General features: G+C 39.8%; 1 protein-coding gene across 5 annotated transcripts in view; it reads left to right on the forward strand.

Moving 5' to 3' along the window:
• Nucleotides 1-19,754, forward strand: part of EXOC6B (exocyst complex component 6B) — a 1,013,473-nt gene that overhangs the window by 659,759 nt on the left and 333,960 nt on the right. The gene's annotated exons all lie outside the window — the stretch shown is intronic.

Here is a 19,754-nt window from a genome sequence, read left to right on the forward strand (position 1 = left end):
GCAGAGCCAAAGCTTCAGCTTTTGGAAATCCTCTCTCATGCTACTACAGATTTATTTTTAAGTCTGGAGGGTGGGGTTAAGAGCAGGTACCAGAGACCAAGGGTACCCAGTACAGGTAAAAAAAGAGGAACGAGCGAGAAGGCTAGAGGTCAAGGTGCATGTTATAGATACAGGGAAAAAGAACACAGTTTGGAGAGATAAAAGGGATATGGAGAAAGAACACAGTTTGGAGAGGTAAAAAGGCTACGGAGAGAGACAGGACACAGGGAAGGCAGAAGATAAGAACACAAGAGAGGGGAAGAAGCAAGAGGTACAGAGGACCAAAAGGAAGAGAAAAGACGGGGGGGGGGGGGAGAAAAGTGACTTATATGCAGTGAAGGAGAGAGGCCATAGCAAACAGGGCCCTGTGCAGCGTATGGAGGAAGAGGAATACCAGCAGACCGAGAAATGTGAGATATGTTGCAGAGAGAAGAGATTGGAAATGGTATTAAATCCAGAAGAGGCACTTAGTGTTTTATGCTATATGAGAGTGCCAGAAATGTTTCACCTAACCTACAGCTGTGTTCACTATTGGATGCACAGTGATTTTCAGAATGCTCAGTAAACTAGCCCTGTCACTCCTTCCTACCCCATTCCAGTCCCCGTGTGAGCATAAGCAAAAAGCTCTCTGGTATCAGTGACAGTCTCATTCCAGTTCCTAGTGTCTCCAACTCTGAAAGAAAGGCATTATCACAATTTGTCATTAATAGGCATAATTATTAGCATTCATAGCACTGAAATCTAAACATTGTTACAGCATGGGAACTGAATTCCCCTCTTATCTACTGGGATGCTATTCAAGAGTGGGGGTTCAAGCAAAATAGACAGGGAGGTGTGAGGACGTTTATACCACTTTTGCCATTGTTGTACCCCTTCCAAGGCTAAAAAGAGGATTTGAGTGTGCAATACTATCAGTCTGAAACCTCTTCTTTCATGGGAGCTAAAATTTAACCAAAAAATAAATTAGATCTTGGTTTCTGAATATTGTGTCATTAGGATGACAACAAAGATTGTGTCTATGAATCTAGTTAAACAGCCTAAAAAGACTAATATGTAATTTTCTAGAATTATCAAAGAAAGGGTGCTGCGCTCATAGAATTTCCCAGGCTGTCCTGAAAGAGCATCCTCCCTTTTATATTATGTAGCTTGTAGGGCCACACACAAAAAAATTTAAGCGCATGATTAATCACGTAAAGCACCTCCTCACATTGCCTCCTGTACAATGCAATATATAGACAGCAGATGTTAATTCTTAAGACTTACATATTTCTATTACCAAAATACAAATAAAATCATTTATCTTACCTTTGTTGTCTGATGATTTTTATTTTGTAATCACTCTTTCCCTGTCTCTGGGTCTTCTTCCCTGCGCTTCCAGCATAATTCTGTGGCTTTTAGTCACAATTTCTTTTTTCTCCTCCTTCACTTCTTGCCCTATGTCCATCTTTCACATTCAGCTTTCTTCTATTTTTCTTCCCACTTTCAAATCTATTTTGTTTCCATCTCCTCTTGTCTCCCTTCCCCTCCTCTCCCTGTGCACTATCACCTCCCATCTCCCTTCCTGTTCTCTGCCTGGGCACCATCTCCTCCCATCTCCCTTTCCCTCCTCTCCTTGGGCACCATCTTCCCCCATATCCCTTCCATTCCTATCCCCTCCTCTCTATGGGAACCATCTGTTCCCTTCCCCTCCCCTCCATAGACACCATCTCTTCCATCTATCTTACCTTCCCCTCCCCTCCCCTTCATGGGCACAGTCTCCCTCCCCTCCTCTACATAGACACCATCTTCTCCATCTCTCTTCCCTTTCCTTCTCTTCCCCTCCCCTCTTCTCTCTCATCCCTTCCATTCCCCTTCATTGACACCATCTCACATATAAACCCCACTTGAGACACAATGCTTTGGTCCAGTTTTCTTCCCCCCCCCCCCCCCCTGACCAACATAGTTTTCTGTCTGTTATGTGCCCCTTTCCACCCTTCCCCTCATGTTCCGGCATCTTTTTCTCTCCCACCGTACACTCCAGCAGCTTTTTTCCTTCTGCCACCCCTTCGTTTGTGGGCATCTCGTTCTCTTTCCCCATCCCCCTGGCAACCCTTTGAAATTGCCTGTACAGAGGACTGTGCTAAGCATGTGCTGCTTCTCTTTTGTCGGAGACCTCGCCCTCTCTAGCGTACTGCCTGAAGGAAACATGAAGTTTCATCAGAGGAGGCAGCACGCTGAGGGAGGGCTTCAGCTAGAGAGAAGCAGCGTGTGCTTAGCACTGGCATTTTTACAGGCAAATTCAGAAAGATACCAGAGGGAGGGGGAGGTGGAATGCAATCAATGTTTGAAAATTATTAACGCAAGTTAAATTTTTAACATGTTAATCGTGTTAAAAAAACATGCTAAATGTGCAGCCCTAATATATATATATGTGTGTGTGTGTATTTATCTATATTAGGGCTGCAGCCCGATTAAAATGTTTAATCATGATTAATCGCACAATTGGAGGTGCTTGATTTATTTATTTCTTGCTACAGCTCCTTGTGACTCTGGGCAAGTCACTTAACCATTGCCCCGGATACCAAATAAGTACCTGTACATAATATGTTAACCGCTTTGATTGTATCTACAAAAAGGTGGTATATCAAATCCCATCCTCCCTTCCCTTTCCGAAAGGGCTGATAATCTCCTTCCTTCCCATCCCGTCCCCAGATCCAACATCTCTCCCTTTCTCAACCTTCACTCCTTCTCTTCTTCCCCCAGGTCCATTATTGCTTTCTTTGCTAAGGTTGATTATCTATCTCTCGTACACACTCTCTCTGTCTCTCCCTTTCTCCTTCCTCCTATTGTCCAGCACCTCTCCCTCCCTCTCCACCCCTATGAGCAGCGACACAAACTTAGTGGTGAGCAGCATCAAGCTCTTGTTGTGGCTTCTGGAGCTCACTGCCTCATTCATAGATTCCATTGGTGACCTCTCCAGTTTGACTTGCGGGTCTGCAGCTCACACTTCTCCCCCCACCCAGGGTTCAGCATCTTCCCCCCTTCTCCCTGCTGTTCTGGTCCTGGGAGTGGCAACATTGCATATATGCTGCCTGTGGCATACTCTGAAGCTTTCCCTTTGGCCCGTCCCACCTCCTCTGACATTTCATGTTTCTGCCTAGGAAAGACAGGTCAGAGAGAATGTTTCAGACCAAGCAGCAGGTAGCATATGTGCAGTGCCACTGGTGAGAATCAACACAAGGCCACCTTTAAGGTAAACTGGCATGGGGGGTGGGTGATGTTGAATTGTGGACAGGAGAAAGATATCAGATTGTACCAAGGACAGGAGTTGGGAGTGAAAGAGATGTTTGGAGGAGACAGGAGATACTGCCATGTGTTATTTTTTTAAGCACGATTAATGATTTAATGCATTAATCACTGAGTTAACTGCATTTAATTTGCAGCTCTAGTAGCTTGTATATTAAAATGCATAAATACTCCTGTGGGGTAAATCATCTCAGGAACCACACTAAAATAACTTATGTTCCTGCAGGTTTATAACATGCATGAATTTGGCCATATAAAATATGCATTTCAGAAGCATGGTGTGAATGTGCATGTAAGCTTAATTTTTCAAAATATATGCTTGTAGTTGGCATGTAACACGTGCATCCTAATGCCGCCATTTTGGAATATATAAAATTGTACATATACATTCAGCCATACCATCAGTATTCAAATACAGTTTACACGGACACCTTGTGTTTGAAATTAGTGTTTTCTATCAACAACACTATAAAGTTCTGAGCATGTGGTCTCCTCGGCCTCCTCTGTTTGTTTCTGCTCTGCTAACAGATCACTTCCAAGCAAACTTCTTTGTTGTTTTATTTATGCAACCCTCTTGTTGAGGTGGTCTAGACAGATGCCTATTCAGTGCCTGGGATGGTGAGAAGAAAGGGCACACACAGAATTTATTTGTTCGGAATCAGAGCCAGGCCTCAGGTAAATCCTGGCAGGCTGGGCAAGCACAGCACCAGACTTAATGCTCTATGAATAACTTAGTCCACACCAGTTGTCAACTTGAGCCGAAACAAAATTTTACTTTAGCTCAGATTGATGAAGTAGACATTCTCCTAGCCAACTTACTTACAACAGCCTCTCTGCTTCTTCTCTCCAGTACAGAAAATACATTTAGTGATGTTTCTTACTGTTCCCATGTAACAGATGTCATCCAAGTAAAAGTTATCTTTAAGGAAAAGTATACTTTATGGAAAAACAGACCCTAATTTGTACTGAATGTGAAAGAATTACACTTTAGCTGTAACTAATGTATTAAAATGTTGATAAAGACAGAATATAAGTAGTTAACATGCCTACTAAGGGAATGCAGAAAAGAAAATATGTTAACTGTATACACAACTAATATGTATTCAGGAGAGAAACTTTTATATGTACTGATTGTATGACTTACAAATTGGGAAAAAAGTCAGAAGTGATCACTTATACTGATTGTATGTAAGGGGCAACATAAAGACAAACAAATAAAAGACAAAGAATTAAGAGGTTGGAGAATCAAATTAGGCTATTGGAATTCAGGACTGGGCATAACCTTTAAATAAACATGGCATAGCCACTCCAGAAGTGTGGAAAATGTACAACAATACTGTTTAAATACGCCTTTGAGATTCCGTATCTCTGCAGCTGATCAGAAATAATAAAAAAATATTTCTTTATATTCCACTGGTCTGGCTATGTCAGTCTTAGGACAAATATGTATATCTTTTATCATAGTTTCTTTTAAAGAAAGCAGAGGAAAATCACCATAAATTTTCATACTGGAATGTGGATCAATTAGTTTCCTAATAGCTTAAACATTCTGAAAGTAAAACTGTAGAATTCTTAGCAAGCTTATCAGGAAAACAAAATTGTTATCTAGAAATCATATACATAAAAGAAACAGTGACATAGAATTTTATCAAATAAATTGTAAATTTGGACAACTAGCATTACAAGTGGAAATATTAAGGCAAACTGTTGAATTCATCAGGAGAGCAGAGCAAACCCTGTCCTTGTCATTATGAAACCTGTACAGAAATTGCTTCAGGTTACAGAAAAAAGGTAATTTAATCCTTATCAGTACTGCTGGAATACAGGTTTTACGAAAGGCTCACACACAGAGAAGGAGATATCAAAATATAGTACAGGAAAAAACAGTTCAAAAGGTTAGTGCTCTCAAATGGAAGTGCAGTTTCTAGCATTGAATTGAAAACAAAGGAATGTTGCTAACTAAACATGACAAAGTACAGCTCACAAGTAAAAGAAAAATGTTTTAAAAGAGAGGGGCTTTTTTCAACTGTAGGATAAGTTAAATGCTGAAGTAGTCACAAACTTTTACTGATTTCAGACATTTGTAACTTACTATAACTAAGTAAAATATATCCCTAGTTACAGTGTTTTAGAGCCATGAAATCAAATATTTAAAAAAACAAGGATGTAAAGAAAGCTTCCTGTGGCCACAAAGAGATTCTCTAGTAATCCTGTGCCTTTTTTTTTTTCTTTTATAAAGGACTGTAGCTTTAGTAATCAGAAAACTCAGAGCAGAAAAAGGAAACATCGTTAGGAACAAAGAAAAAATTCAAAGAATGTGAACAAAGATTTGAAACAGATCTCAAATAACATAAAAATATCTTCCCTAATATAATAGCAATTATATACTTACAAATTTTTGTGACAAAATAGGGGGGAAATGGGCGTGACTACCGTTTGATCAGACGGCTTTCTCTTTTCTTACACTCTTTTAGCACTATTCCTGATCTCCACTGCAATAGCTACAAAAATCAAATGCAAAACTTGGAACAAGAAAAAGGATATCAATAAAAATAGATTTCTATAAATTAAGCTACACTCTTCTCTCTGACCAGCCAGATAGAAGTTTCAGTAGACGTCATGGGTCACCAATTTTGTACTAGGCTGCACGTTTGGTCATGCTATTCTTATAAAAAAAACTCAGGCTAAGTTAGAAGAAGAAAAGGAATCTTTATTTCTCACTGGTTACAGCACAATAAATATTATTGGCTTTTGGCATTAGTAGTTTTACAGAACAGAGTCTAACAATAGGAAGGAAAGTTTTATTCCTCATACAAAGGTTACAGAACAGAGAGAAAGAAAGGAAGAAAGATAGAATCTTAGCTATAGAGAATTAGTTTGTACCAAGGGGGGGGGGGGGGGGGGGAGTACCCCCCTGGAAATAGGCTGTGACAAGGATATGAAACTCTTCTGCCATCAGGGCTATTTCAGAGTCTCTTTAGATGAGCAGTTACTTATATACCCTTCCCATCACAAAGGACCACCTCATATATCATCCAATCAGCAATCCTCCAAGTACATAGGAGACCTGTGATAGGGCCTTAGTGTCCTTGCCACACCTCTGCTTAGTAACAAAGAGTTGGGATGTCATGACAACGGGGGGTCTGGTCAGTTTGTTTTTAACAAGACAGTTAGTTGGGATGTCATGGCAATGGTCTTGTCTGTGGTCAGCCAGAAATTCCTGTCTTGCCACTATCAGTGGAAACTCACAGAAACACACAGAAATAAGCAGACCCAAAAGAAAAGTTCAGAAAATTCCAGAACATGACACAGCCAATCAATAGGCTTCAAAGTATTTCTCTCACTTCCTCCTGTAGCCCATTGGTCAGCTATTCCAGCCAGTAGGCTACAGAGGAGGCAAGAGCAGTAACTGGGATATAGAAACACCTTCCTTTGCTGTCCTGCAACATGGAGATTTCTGCTCCAGATTTAATAAAGTATATCATAAAACTATCAGGCACCTACAGAGCTGGCACCTATGACTGTAGGTTGAATGATTATAATGGATACACCAAGGGGGCAATTTTATAAGTGACTTGATCATGAAGAACAGTGTGTCACGCACTCAAGTAGGCGTTTTTAAAAGTGTTTTGATGTTTACATGTATAAAAGTGTGCACTAGGAAACAGTGCCTACTTTTGTGTGAGATAAATTTAGGTGTTCCTGGGGATTGAGAATTCATGAGCACCAGTTCTTATTGGCACATGCATGCAGATTTTATCTATTAAAAAAATTAGTAAAGTTGACTACTATATTACTGTCTAAAGCTTGGTATTTAGTAGAGTTAATTAATTCATCAGTGATCAAACTTACAGAGGAGTTATGACAAAATAGTAATGATCTGCACTCTGTTCTGTGGAGATGTGTATATTTAGTATGTCATACCTTTGCTGTCCTTGCTGATTGCACAGCTGTCCCATTGGCATTCATAACTGAGACGGCAGCTAGTAAATAGACTTTTCCACTGTTTTGGTTTACTTGAATATCACCTATAGAAGACCATCTCTCTTCAAGGATCAATACCACTATTTGAAGAGTTTATCCATTTCTATATTTAAAATTTGTTATAATATACAGAAATGTGGGATCATAGGATCTAGCTCTGTGGGTGCCAGAGGGTGCAGAGCACCTCCAATAATGAGCAAACTCTCTCACTGTGTTTTTGGAAGGGTAATTTGTTTTATATTTAGCACTCTCAATAAATTTGAAAAGTTGACTCCAGTGGGTGAGATCACCATTGCTTTTACTGTAATACTAATAAATGTAAAGTTCACTTGGGCACCTTGTATCTCAAATTCAGTCATTCCAAAACATTATACAAGATCTTTATGTATGGGTCTGCAATGAATGAGAAAAAATCACTTCAATACTAAAAATGTAGAGAAAAAAGACCTCAGTGAAACTGCTCAAGCCTACAATGTGCCTAAGAAACAAGATGGCAAGCGATCTGCAAAATCCAACGTGGAGACAAACAAAGCAGATCAATCAGTGATATGGTTCAAAACTTTATTTTCAGAGATTCGCCCGACACAGACTGTGTTTTGCCCACAAGGGCTGCGTCAGGGGCTCTACAAAAGCAAATAAAATCAAATACAATTAAAAACATATATATTTGTATAATACTATATCATAAAGCGTTAATAATGAAAAAGAAACCATATCAGATATATAAAATCAATCAAACACTTGGAAGGAGAAATCAAATATCGTCGAGGAAATAAACATAAATACTTGCATAAACCTATGTTTACAAACATACAAATTTGAATAACACAAATAAGACATAACCATAAATTCTCTGTTATGCATATGATAATAATCTGAAATAGAGATAACTGATTTAGATAGCATAAAAACAATAGTCCAAACAATAATTAGCATAATGAAATATCATTTATACTTACATATATAAAGAATCAGACTCACAACAATTATAACAAAATACCTCATACAATTTTATCACTCAATAAAACTCACAAAAAAATATATATATATATGGCGATATATATTTATAATAAATTTAAAATGTCAATTATAATTATATATATACAAAAAAGGTAAAATAAAATATTAAAAGGACCAAAATAAATCATATGATTCAACAAGACAACGGCCACACAGAAAAGATTCTATGGCAGTACTTATTTAAAATGTCATTTGTTATCAGTTATCTCTTTCAGAAAGGAATGGCATATATGTTGGATGAATACCTTAATATGAGAAGTCTATTACTATAATGTTACTTGAAAACATACATAATCAAAATAATAAAAACACAGATAACTCACAATAGTCCAAGCAGGACATGAGATTGAAACGTAAAAAACCAGCAGGGTGCTTTCCTCAGTCAAGATGAGGACACTGCAAACAAATTGCGAAAAGTGAGAGGAAAAAAAAAAGAAAGAAAAACTTTCCATATGCTACTTGGAGACTTAAATTTTTATATATTAAAAGTTAAATCTTCCTTTAATAATGATAATAAATCACCATAGCTGTTATCTTATTTAATAAATAAACAGAGTGCTAGCATAACACAAACAGGCTATATACATAAAGCTCTCAATCTCTACACTTGCCTTAAGGAACCATTACTTGCTACAAAGAACTAACTATCAACAGTCCACTATAGAAAGCAAAGTGAAACTGAACTGAAAACATGGGATAAATCCAGAGCTGGCAAGTGTGCACAAACACAGCAGAGTAGGTGTTTGTGCACACTTGCCAGCTCTGGATTTATCCCATGTTTTCAGTTCAGTTTCACTTTGCTTTCTATAGTGGACTGTTGATATATAAAAATTTAAGTCTCCCAAGTAGCATATGGAAAGTTTTTCTTTCTTTTTTTTTTTTTTTTTTTTCCTCTCACTTTTCGCAATTTGTTTGCAGTGTCCTCATCTTGACTGAGGAAAGCACCCTGCTGGTTTTTTACGTTTCAATCTCATGTCCTGCTTGGACTATTGTGAGTTATCTGTGTTTTTATTATTTTGATTATGTATGTTTTCAAGTAACATTATAGTAATAGACTTCTCATATTAAGGTATTCATCCAACATATATGCCATTCCTTTCTGAAAGAGATAACTGATAACAAATGACATTTTAAATAAGTACTGCCATAGAATCTTTTCTGTGTGGCCGTTGTCTTGTTGAATCATATGATTTATTTTGGTCCTTTTAATATTTTATTTTACCTTTTTTGTATATATATAATTATAATTGACATTTTAAATGTATTATAAATGTATATCACCATATATATATATTTTTTTTGTGAGTTTTATTGTGATAAAATTGTATGAGGTATTTTGTTATAATTGTTGTGAGTCTGATTCTTTATATATGTAAGTATAAATGATATTTCATTATGCTAATTATTGTTTGGACTATTGTTTTTATGCTATCTAAATCAGTTATCTCTATTTCAGATTATTATCATATGCATAACAGAGAATTTATGGTTATGTCTTATTTGTGTTATTCAAATTTGTATGTTTGTAAACATAGGTTTATGCAAGTATTTATGTTTATTTCCTCGACGATATTTGATTTCTCCTTCCAAGTGTTTGATTGATTTTATATATCTGATATGGTTTCTTTTTCATTATTAACGCTTTATGATATAGTATTATACAAATATATATGTTTTTAATTGTATTTGATTTTATTTGCTTTTGTAGAGCCCCTGACGCAGCCCTTGTGGGCGAAACACAGTCTGTGTCGGGCGAATCTCTGAAAATAAAGTTTTGAACCATATCACTGATTGATCTGCTTTGTTTGTCTCCAAGCCTACAATGTGGACAGGCTTAAACCATATCATCATTGGTCAGAAAAAAAGCTCCACTTATCATATAGTGCAAAGAAGTATTCTTAATTCTCAAACAGAGTGAAAAACCACATGTCTATCCACGGGAATTAATTTTAATATTTTCTCAATATATTCCAAAAACAGCAGATACTGCCTTCTTATCTTGAGAGTTGGCGAAACAACAGACTAATAAATCCCGACAGGGAACCCCCGTTCCACGGAAACTGCATCAGGGACAATCATCCTGTGACATGACTACTATTTCTCAAAGTCCAACAGGGCAACTCATACTAATAAATGTGCCTAGTGATACTGTAGTATTATTGAACACACTCTGAATGAGAGTAATAATATGTTTGGGGGGGGAGGGGTAAATCTGTGGCTAATGTTCTTGTTTTCAAAATGGCAATTTCTTTATATTCCATGGAAATTATCCATTTCATTCCACATTGGAAAATGCTTAAGTGGAAAAGCCACAAAAGAGGAGACGTCAAACATCACACATACTTTGCTTAGTATGATCTGGAGAGTCATCCTGTTGATAATGTTGGGAAATGGTATAAATGATTTGCCTTTATAATAGTCAATTTACTCAACTGGTGGTTCTGCATGTTCAAAAGGATCAAGACAAGAGGAAAATGCTTAGAAATTAAGTATTGGGAGGGAGCACCAAGATGGCGTCTGGAATGGCTGTTTGTACTTGAGCTCCTGAGGGACTCTGGTTAAAGCTGTCATCTATGCTGTAGTCTGTTGTTGGACAAACTGCTGGTCACTCCTAAGGTTTGTTGAAGTAGCTTATATAGGCGCCAATGGGTTTTTAGGCAAGAACCGGAAATCGTTCTTTTGACGTCACTGGAAAAGGAAAAACTTTTTTTATGTGAAAACTTTATATACAAACACAAATTCATGACAGACTTAGAAAATGCCACTTATAGCCTCAATTTGAAAATCATCCACTAACTAAACTTCACATTGGTGATTTAAATCATGGTATTCCACTCGATATTTTCATTCAAGCCTTTAGGGCTAATAGTCTGTAATTTAAAGATCCACAACTGTTCCCGACAGGTTAGAATGGATACCCGGTCGCCACCTAAATAGGATTCAGGAATTTGATCAATAATAAACCAATTGAGTTCTGCAAACGTATGGTGAAATTGTAGACAATGAGCTACTAACGGAGCAGACATGGTCCTTGTTGTCAGACGGCTCTTATGCTCTGTCAATTGAATTTTCATCTTCCGTATAGTATGTCCCACATAATATAGATGGCAGGGGCATTTAATAATGTACACAACAAAGGAAGATTGACATGTGGTGATGTACCTCAATTTATATGTCTGCTGTGTTGAAGAGTGAGTCCATTCTTGCATAACTGTAGTTTGGGAGCAAAACTGACACTCTCCACAGGATTGATGTAAACCTTCTCTATTTAACTGATTATCATATGTCAAAGTAGTGTGTACAAAATTGACTCTCAAATTGCAGCCCCGTGTGTAAGCTACACATGGGCGTTGTGAAAAAATATGATGGAATGTGAAGACATGCAAGTGTCGTGCTATTTGTGGGGCCAGAGTAGAAAATCCCAACACGCATACTAGTTTATCCATGTGTTCTTTAGGTCTATCTAAAAGTAATAGAGACGGTTGTGCATACCAAGCCCTTTTATAAGCTGGCGAATGCAAGCTGTAGAGTAACCCCCGCTCCTGTAATTTAGCAAAAAACGTGGTGGCCTGTTGTTTGAATGCGGTATCTATGGTGCATATTCTACGCAAGCGTAAGAATTGTCCAACAGGGAGAGACCATTTCAATCTATGTGGAGGGTGACTAGTAAATGATAATAAAGTATTGCGATCTGTGGGTTTATGGTAGACTGTCGTATGTAATTCTCCATGCACTTTAGAAATCCAAGTATCAAGGAAAGTAATATTGGTCACATGGTTTATCATAGTAAATTTTAGACAGGAGTCTATGGTATTTATCCAACTCAAAAATTGGGATAAATGTTGCTCTGTGGATTGCCAGATGAAAAAAATGTCATCAATGAACCGGTACCAGTAAGAGATGTTTGTGAACCATTTGGTATTATAGAGATGACGTTCTTCAAAGTAACTGACGTATAAATTAGCCATGCTAGGGGCAGCAGCTGTGCCCATGGCAATATGAGATCACAGAACCAGGGAGAACACAATGCTGGTGTTGGAGGGCCTCCTGCTGCAGTTTCTACACCTCTGGGAAAGTATTCTGTTCGCCCTTGGGAGACCAGCATGACATTGGGCTTTGAGAACAGAATTATCAAGGAGTAAAGTGCTTTCTTATTGAGACTTGGTGTGTTGGAGAAGCCAGCTATCATGAGTGTGGAGTCCTTGGGAGAAGCTAGTCAAGGTTTGAACTCTTTTCTGTGCTTTATTGCCAGGAAGCTTAATTAGGACTATAAATTGTGAGTGCTGCTGCATAGGACACTCAGTCTCAAGGGTTTGAGGAGCAGGGTTACTGGAGTGAGTGCCTTGGAGGAAGAAGGTAGTCGAGACCTCAAGAACCTTGTGGTAGCACAAACCAAGGACAAAGATATTATGGCCATAAATTGCAATATTTTGAGAACCAGGTTAAGAAGAATAACCTGTAGTTTGATTTTCTAAAATCCCCTCTAATAAATCTGGTGGACACAGTGAGGAAATATCTTAAGGATGCTCTTGGGATACAAGCAGATGGATTAACCTTATTGTACATGTGCAGCATTTGCCCAGTGGTTGTAGAGGAGAAAGTTATGCTGTGGAAGTACTGCGAAGATCACAGACAGTCATGGATCCTACTGCAAACAAGAGCTCCCTGAAAGTTAGAACAGACTATTCTTATGGTGAGCTTTACCCACAACCATGAGGGGAACATTCTGTGTTCATGTTATATGTCTGTAATTTTAATGCACTGTTTGGGGGATCCAGGGTCCTCCAAGGGCAAGGAGGATTCAGCAATCCTCATTACATGAGTGACATCATATAGTGGAGCCCAGCATGGAAAGTTTACTCCAGAACTATACCAGAACCAACTAATACTGATCCCTTCTAATTTGATTATTTTAATCATATTATCATTATTGAACATTATTTCTTATCCTGCTCTCACTTATATGTTATGTATTATCATTTTATTTACCCTATTTACCTGATATTCTTGCACATTAATTGTAACAATATGCTGAACCTCTTACTCTGTTAATGGTGATGCCATTGCAACATAATGTAAGCCACATTGAGCCTGCAAATAGGTAGGAAAATGTGGGATACAAATGCAGCAAATAAATAAACTGACTTTCAGAACTTTTGAGCTGGTTCAACTACACATGTGCACCATTTCTCTCCTGCTGCCGTTTTAAGAGATCATGACAGTCTTACAGTTTCCAGAGAGCCATTAAGATACATCTATAAGTGTTATCCTTAAAACCTTTTCTATCGATTTTTGCTCACTAGTTTTGGGGAAATTGTGTAATGTCTTGTCACTATCATAAAAACATATGAATAGCCATATACTAGGTCAGACCAATGGTCCATCCAGCATAGTATCCTGTCTCCAACAGTGGCCAATCCAGATCACAAGTACCTGGTAGAAACCCAAACAGCAGCAAGATTCCATGACACCAATCCCAGGGCAAGCAGTGGCCTCCTCTTGTCTGTGTCAATAGCAGACTATGGATGTTTCCTCCAGGAACTTGTAAAAAATCTTTTGTAAACCCAGATACGCTAACCGCTTTTACTACATCCTCGGGCAGTGAATTCCAGAGCTTAACTATTCGTTGAATGAAACAATATTTCTTCTTGTTTGTTTTAAAAATATTTCCATGTAACTTCATTGAGTCTCCCCTAGTCTTTGTACTTTTTTAAAGAGTAAAAAATTGATTCACTTCTACTTGTTCTGTACCACTCACCTTCCAAGCTAGGACTCCGTGCCAACACCTGATACGCCCGAGGGTACTGTTGGACTTACAAATGCTGTCATCACTGCTTTCCGAAGTGTTGGAGTCACAGAGGGTAAAGAGGATAACTCCTCTGGTTTTCCCCTTCCTCTATGGCATTCAAAAAGAGCAAGCAGAACAAACAGGGCTCTGGAGTACAGCAGATTGCTATCTTGGGCACGCCCCCTGATTCACTATTCTGGTCTGCTTGTCCAAGAATTAAATCAAGAATGTTTGGCAAGATATTCCTCTTGTGAAACCTCACTGGTTTCATTATTCTATCCTTTAGTACTATTTCCTTACCTTTTCACAAATGAACAGATCTGTAGTTTTCCACACCATTCATAGAGGGGAGCAAATATGTAGAACTCGCAAAAGTGTGCAAAACCAGGGTCAGATGGGATACATCCCAGTTATACTAAGGGAGTTGAGAGGTTGTGGTGGACCCTTGAAGAATGTGTGTAATAGATGTTTGGAGGCTGAATTGATTCCACAAATGAAGTTGGAAACTACAAGCTTATAATGCCTTACTTTAGTGATGAGAAAAGCAATAGAAATACTACTGAAAGAAAGCATAGTTCACTATCCAAAATCCAGTGGTTTGCAAGATCTGAGGCAGCATGGTTTGTCCACAGACCTTGTCCATCAAACCTTATTTCTTTGCTTGTGTGACCAGAGAATTGGATTGAAGGCATGGGCTAGATGTCATTTTCTTGGATCTCTGTTGAAGCCTTTGATACTCTCTTGCATAGAAGACGTGCATAACTCAGCAGCCCAGCTTGCCTTATCTCAATCAACCAATTATGAATCCAGAGTTTAGTTGGAAAATGGAATTCACTCAGTAGAGGAGTGGATTTCCTTGGGATAAGTCCTGAGAACTGTTCTGTTCAATATATTTGTGAGCAATGTTTGAAAAGGGCTAAAAGGAAAGGTTTGCCCCCCGTTATTTTTTTTTTTTTGCAGATAATGCAAATATCTGCAACAAAGTAGATACTGATGTGGGCATAGACAACATGAAAAGTGATCTAAAATTCTAGAAGACTGGTCATATGCTTGGAAGTTAAGCTTTATTGCAAAGAAATGCAAATGAGTTCTTCTCAATAGTGGGAGAGGGTGGAGGGCACAGACTAGATAAAGACCTTGGAGTGATTTTGATTGTGTTATAAGGCAGTGGTCAATGCCAGAAGGATGCCAGGCTGCACAGAGAGAGGCACAACCACCAGAAAGGAGGAGGTGATAATTAGAGAATGACATGGGTACAAAGTTTGTCCCGGGATCTGCCTCCATCCCTACTCCGTCTCTTCAGGTTCTGTCTCCATCCCCGTCCCCACAGGTTTTGTCCCCATCCCCGCCCCGTCCCTGCAGGCTCCATCTCTGTCCCCGCGGGCTCTTTCCTCATCTGATGAAGCCTTGAACACTTATGATTTTATATTTAAATCTTTTTCTTAAAGTATGAAAAGGAACAATATGCTGTGCAACTGTTGTTTATAAATCACAAATAGAAAACAATAATAACGAGCAAGTATAATATTCCTCCCCCACCAATGAAGGTTTTTTTAAGGAGTGGTGTGACTATGGCATGTTTGAAGGCATCAGGAACAGTTGCAGTGGAAAGTGAAAGATTGAGGATATGACAGATAAAAGGGATGACAGTAGGAGAGATAATGTTAAGTGGGAATAGGATCAGAGAAACAGGTAGTTAGTTTTGAGGAGGAAAGAAGATGTGTAGTTTCCTCTTCAGTGATTTCAGAAAAGGAAGAAAAGGAGGCAGGGGTTGGAGGGTTGAGAGAATGGACTAAGGGAAGGAGAGGTGGAGGTAACCTGGTTGAGAATTCAAGTTTAATTTTGTGAACCTTATCATGCAAGTACTCAGCCAGAGTCTGGGGAGAAAGTGAAGGGGGGGGGGGGGTTGGAGGTGAAGGCACTTTGAAGAGAGAGTTCAGTGTGGCAAAGAGACGCCAAGGGTTTGAGCCAAGAGAATTTGTCAACTGGATGTAATAGTCCTGTTTGGCAAGTAAAAGAGCAGACTGGAAGGAGGTCAGCAAGAATTTGAGTTGTATGAAGTCAGCATGGGCACGGGATTTCAGCCAAAGGCGTTCGGCAGAGCGGGCACTGGAACATAGGTAGTGTATTCTAGAGGTCAGCCAAGGCTTGGGTTTGGTACGTTTTACAGAACGGGGAATGGGAGGAGCGAGAGTATCCAGAGTAGAGGAGAGAATAGTATTATAGAAAGAGACAGCCTCATTGACAGACTTGGATAACATAGTGGTAGAGAAGAGATTTGAAACACTGGAGGACAGAGTAGAAGGGTCAATAGCCTGAAGATTCCTAAATGTATTGGTTAAGATTAGACGGGACTGGGGAGGAAGGTGTTTGTGTGAAAGTTATCAGATGATGGTCAGAGAGGGGAAGAGTTGAGGCACAGAAACTGGAGAGTGAGCAGTTTGAGAAGAGAATAATGTCAAGACAGTGGCCATTCTGGTGAGTGGAGGCAGTGGAGTACAGTTGAAGATTGAAAGAGGATGTTAAAGCAAGATACTGAGAAGCATAAGAGTCAGAGGGATCATTAGCATGAATGTTAAAATCCCCAAGAATGAGGGAAGGGAGATGAAGGTTCAAGAAAGAAGGGAAGCCAGGCATCAAAGTCAGTGAGAAAGGAAGAAAGGGACTTATCAGGGGGTTGATAAATGACTGCTACTCGGAGAGGCAGAGGAGCAAATAGATGGATGGAGTGGACTTCGAAGGAAGAAAAACAGTGAGACTGAGGTGGAAGAAGAGGGGTGAAAGTAGTAGCCCGATTTACTGCCTTTCTGTGGTACAACCAAAGCAGTTTACTTGTTTTGTTACATGCAGGAGTTTTGTGTCCCTATTGGGCTCACAGTCTAAGTTTCTGTACCTGGGGCAATAGAGGGTTAAGTGTCTTGCCCAGGGTCACAAAGAACAGCAGCAGCAGGAATCAAACCCAGTTCTCCAGGTTCTCATTTCATTGCACTAACCATTAGGCTACTCCTTCACTCCAGAGTCAACATCAGTAAATATTTCTTCACAGAAAGGATGATAGGTGTCTGGAATGCCCACCCAGAGCTGGTGGTAGAGGCAGAAACAATAATGGAATTCAAAAAGGTGTGGAATAAACCAGGGGCAGGCCCACCTGATCTCGGCTCAGGCCCACCCAGTTTTACAGCAGCTGAGCAGCCACAGCCTTAGTTTTTGCCCAATCTGCTGTCGGCCGCTCAGCCACCTACCACCTGTTTTGGCAGCTCCTCCTTGGCCAGACGCCGGGCCGCATGTAACCTCGCGCTAAAGTCTTGCGGAGTTGCGGCCACGCACGCGCGCCGGCACCACGCACATCACCACACTGCCATCTCCCCCCCCCCCAGCCTGGACGGGGCCCAAAGTGTGCAGTTGCGCACAGCACGATGGCGCCGTGCCACACGCAGCGCCGCATGGGAAAGGTCACGGTTGCGGCAGCACGAAAGCAAGCAGGGACTGGAGCTGTTTCAAGGCATCTCCACTGGAATCAGCCCTACGCTGCACTGGGGTCTGCACACAATAGTCTGAAACCGGACAGGGAGGAGCAGGGGGCTGTACTTAAGTTTCAGGAAGGAAAACGTGTTGGGAACAGACAGAGCAAAACGACCAATTCTTTCCCCTCAGTAAAAGGCTATGCCCTATCCTGCTGGCTGGGTCTATGATTTTCAGTCAGTTCTCTTGGGGAGTCAATCAATCACAGCAACAGCACTCCCCCCCCCCCCCCCCCCCCCCCCCCCCCCCGTGGCCCATAGAGCTATGGGAGCCAGGTAATAAATACATATGTATTTTTAATTTTTTTTAACGTGTCATGTATTAATTGATATGTGTTTGTACTCATACTTGCTGATGGTTGTGGGCTTCTGGGTGGGGTAATCACCACTGCCTAAGGCAAAAAAGGTATATTTAATGATTAAAATATACCTTTTTTTGGCCCTAGGTAGTGAAGAGCCCACACCCACCCAGAAGCCCACCCCCAGCGAGCATTTTGATTACTCTTGTAACCAAAAGGATGTCTCTGGTGGTGGGCTTCTGGGTGGGGTGGACTCTTCACTGCCTAGAGCAAAAAAAAAAAAAAGTATATTTAATCATTAAATATATCTCTTTTGCCCTAGGCATTGAAGAGCCCACCCCCACCCAGAAATTCACCAACAATAAATGTTAATAGTGCCCAGGTTAATTTTTAAAAAGTTGTCTATTTCTCATGTTGGTGGGTTTTTGGGTGGGGATGGTCTCTGCAGTGGCTAGGTTAAAATGGAAAAAAAAAGTATAGGCGGTTTTCTTTGGGTGCACTGGTGTGGTGGAGGTGGGTTCTGCAGTACCCAGAACATTAAAAAAGCCTTATATCTAATGCCAGGGGGATGGGTAGGGAGTAGGACAGGGCTGACGCTAGGCAACAGGGAGAGGTGGGGTGGTAGGATAGGCCTGATGCTTAGCTATGGGATGGATGGTGGAGAAGGGAAATATTGATGGCTACAGGGATGGATTTGGGGGGGGGGGGGGGTAAGGTAGAGAAAGGAAGGGCTGATACCAGGCTTCTGGGATAGATGGGGGGGGGGGTAGAGAAGGGAAGGTCTTTATGTTTTTTGTAATAAGTTTTAAAATTATGTGTGTTGAATTATGATCTGCTTAGAATTGCAGATAGTATGGCATAGAAATTTAGAAAATAAATAAAACAATTTCTAATTTTTGGTCCTTTATTCTGTAACTGATGAGGGTTGGTATGTGGTCTGAATGTGACCGAGCAGGTGAGAGTTTCTGCTGGCATGTAGTTTGTATGGGGATCTATGAGTCTGGCTTTTCTGGCTTTTCCAGTGGGATGCGTATTGCTGTTGTGTATATTCACTGCTGCCTTTTTAAAGGTACTGTTATTGACAGTTTGCAATATAGGCTCTAAGAAGCCTCCTTGCAGGATTTAGTGTTACTTCACAAAGTACTGGCAGTGATGGGATTTTATTGTCATTATTGAGATGCTACCAGAATTTGAATATATTGTTATATGTCATTGCTGTGATTATAATGCAAGATCCTGTCTTGTGTGTTGAAATGTTTGCCATTATTGTAGACTTATGTCTGATCATGTTTGATATGGCATAATGTAACTATATTAACAAATATTGGGGGGTTTTCCATTGAGTATGTATGTGGTTTATATTGATGCAGGGCAGCTGTTGGGCAGCATTGTAGTATCCCAAGAAACACTACTCATACCTATTTACATAGTGCCCACCCATATTAGCTCTGGGCCCACCCAAAAATTCAGGTCTGGCTACGCCACTGGAATAAACAAAGATTGCCTTAATGGCAAGAAGATGGAAACCAAGTGTTGAGTGCCTCAGATCAAAACAGTTGTAAAATAAATGTATACACTTGAAAGAAGAGATTGGAGGGAGGGGGGCTAACCTGCATGAAGTTTTAGTTACACTGTTAAAACACCTTACTGGGCAGACTAAATGGGTCAACTTGGTCTTCTGCTATTATCTGCCATTGTACCAGATATTATGAGATATACCCCTTCAGATCACATAAGCTTTGCTACTTTTTAATTATGTTGGCATCTTGATTATTGTATCCTTACCAGATAGAAATGTGTTCATCCCACAAGCTAAAG

Source organism: Microcaecilia unicolor, chromosome 2 (assembly GCF_901765095.1).
Source record: "Microcaecilia unicolor chromosome 2, aMicUni1.1, whole genome shotgun sequence".
Taxonomy (NCBI): Eukaryota; Metazoa; Chordata; class Amphibia; order Gymnophiona; family Siphonopidae; genus Microcaecilia; species Microcaecilia unicolor.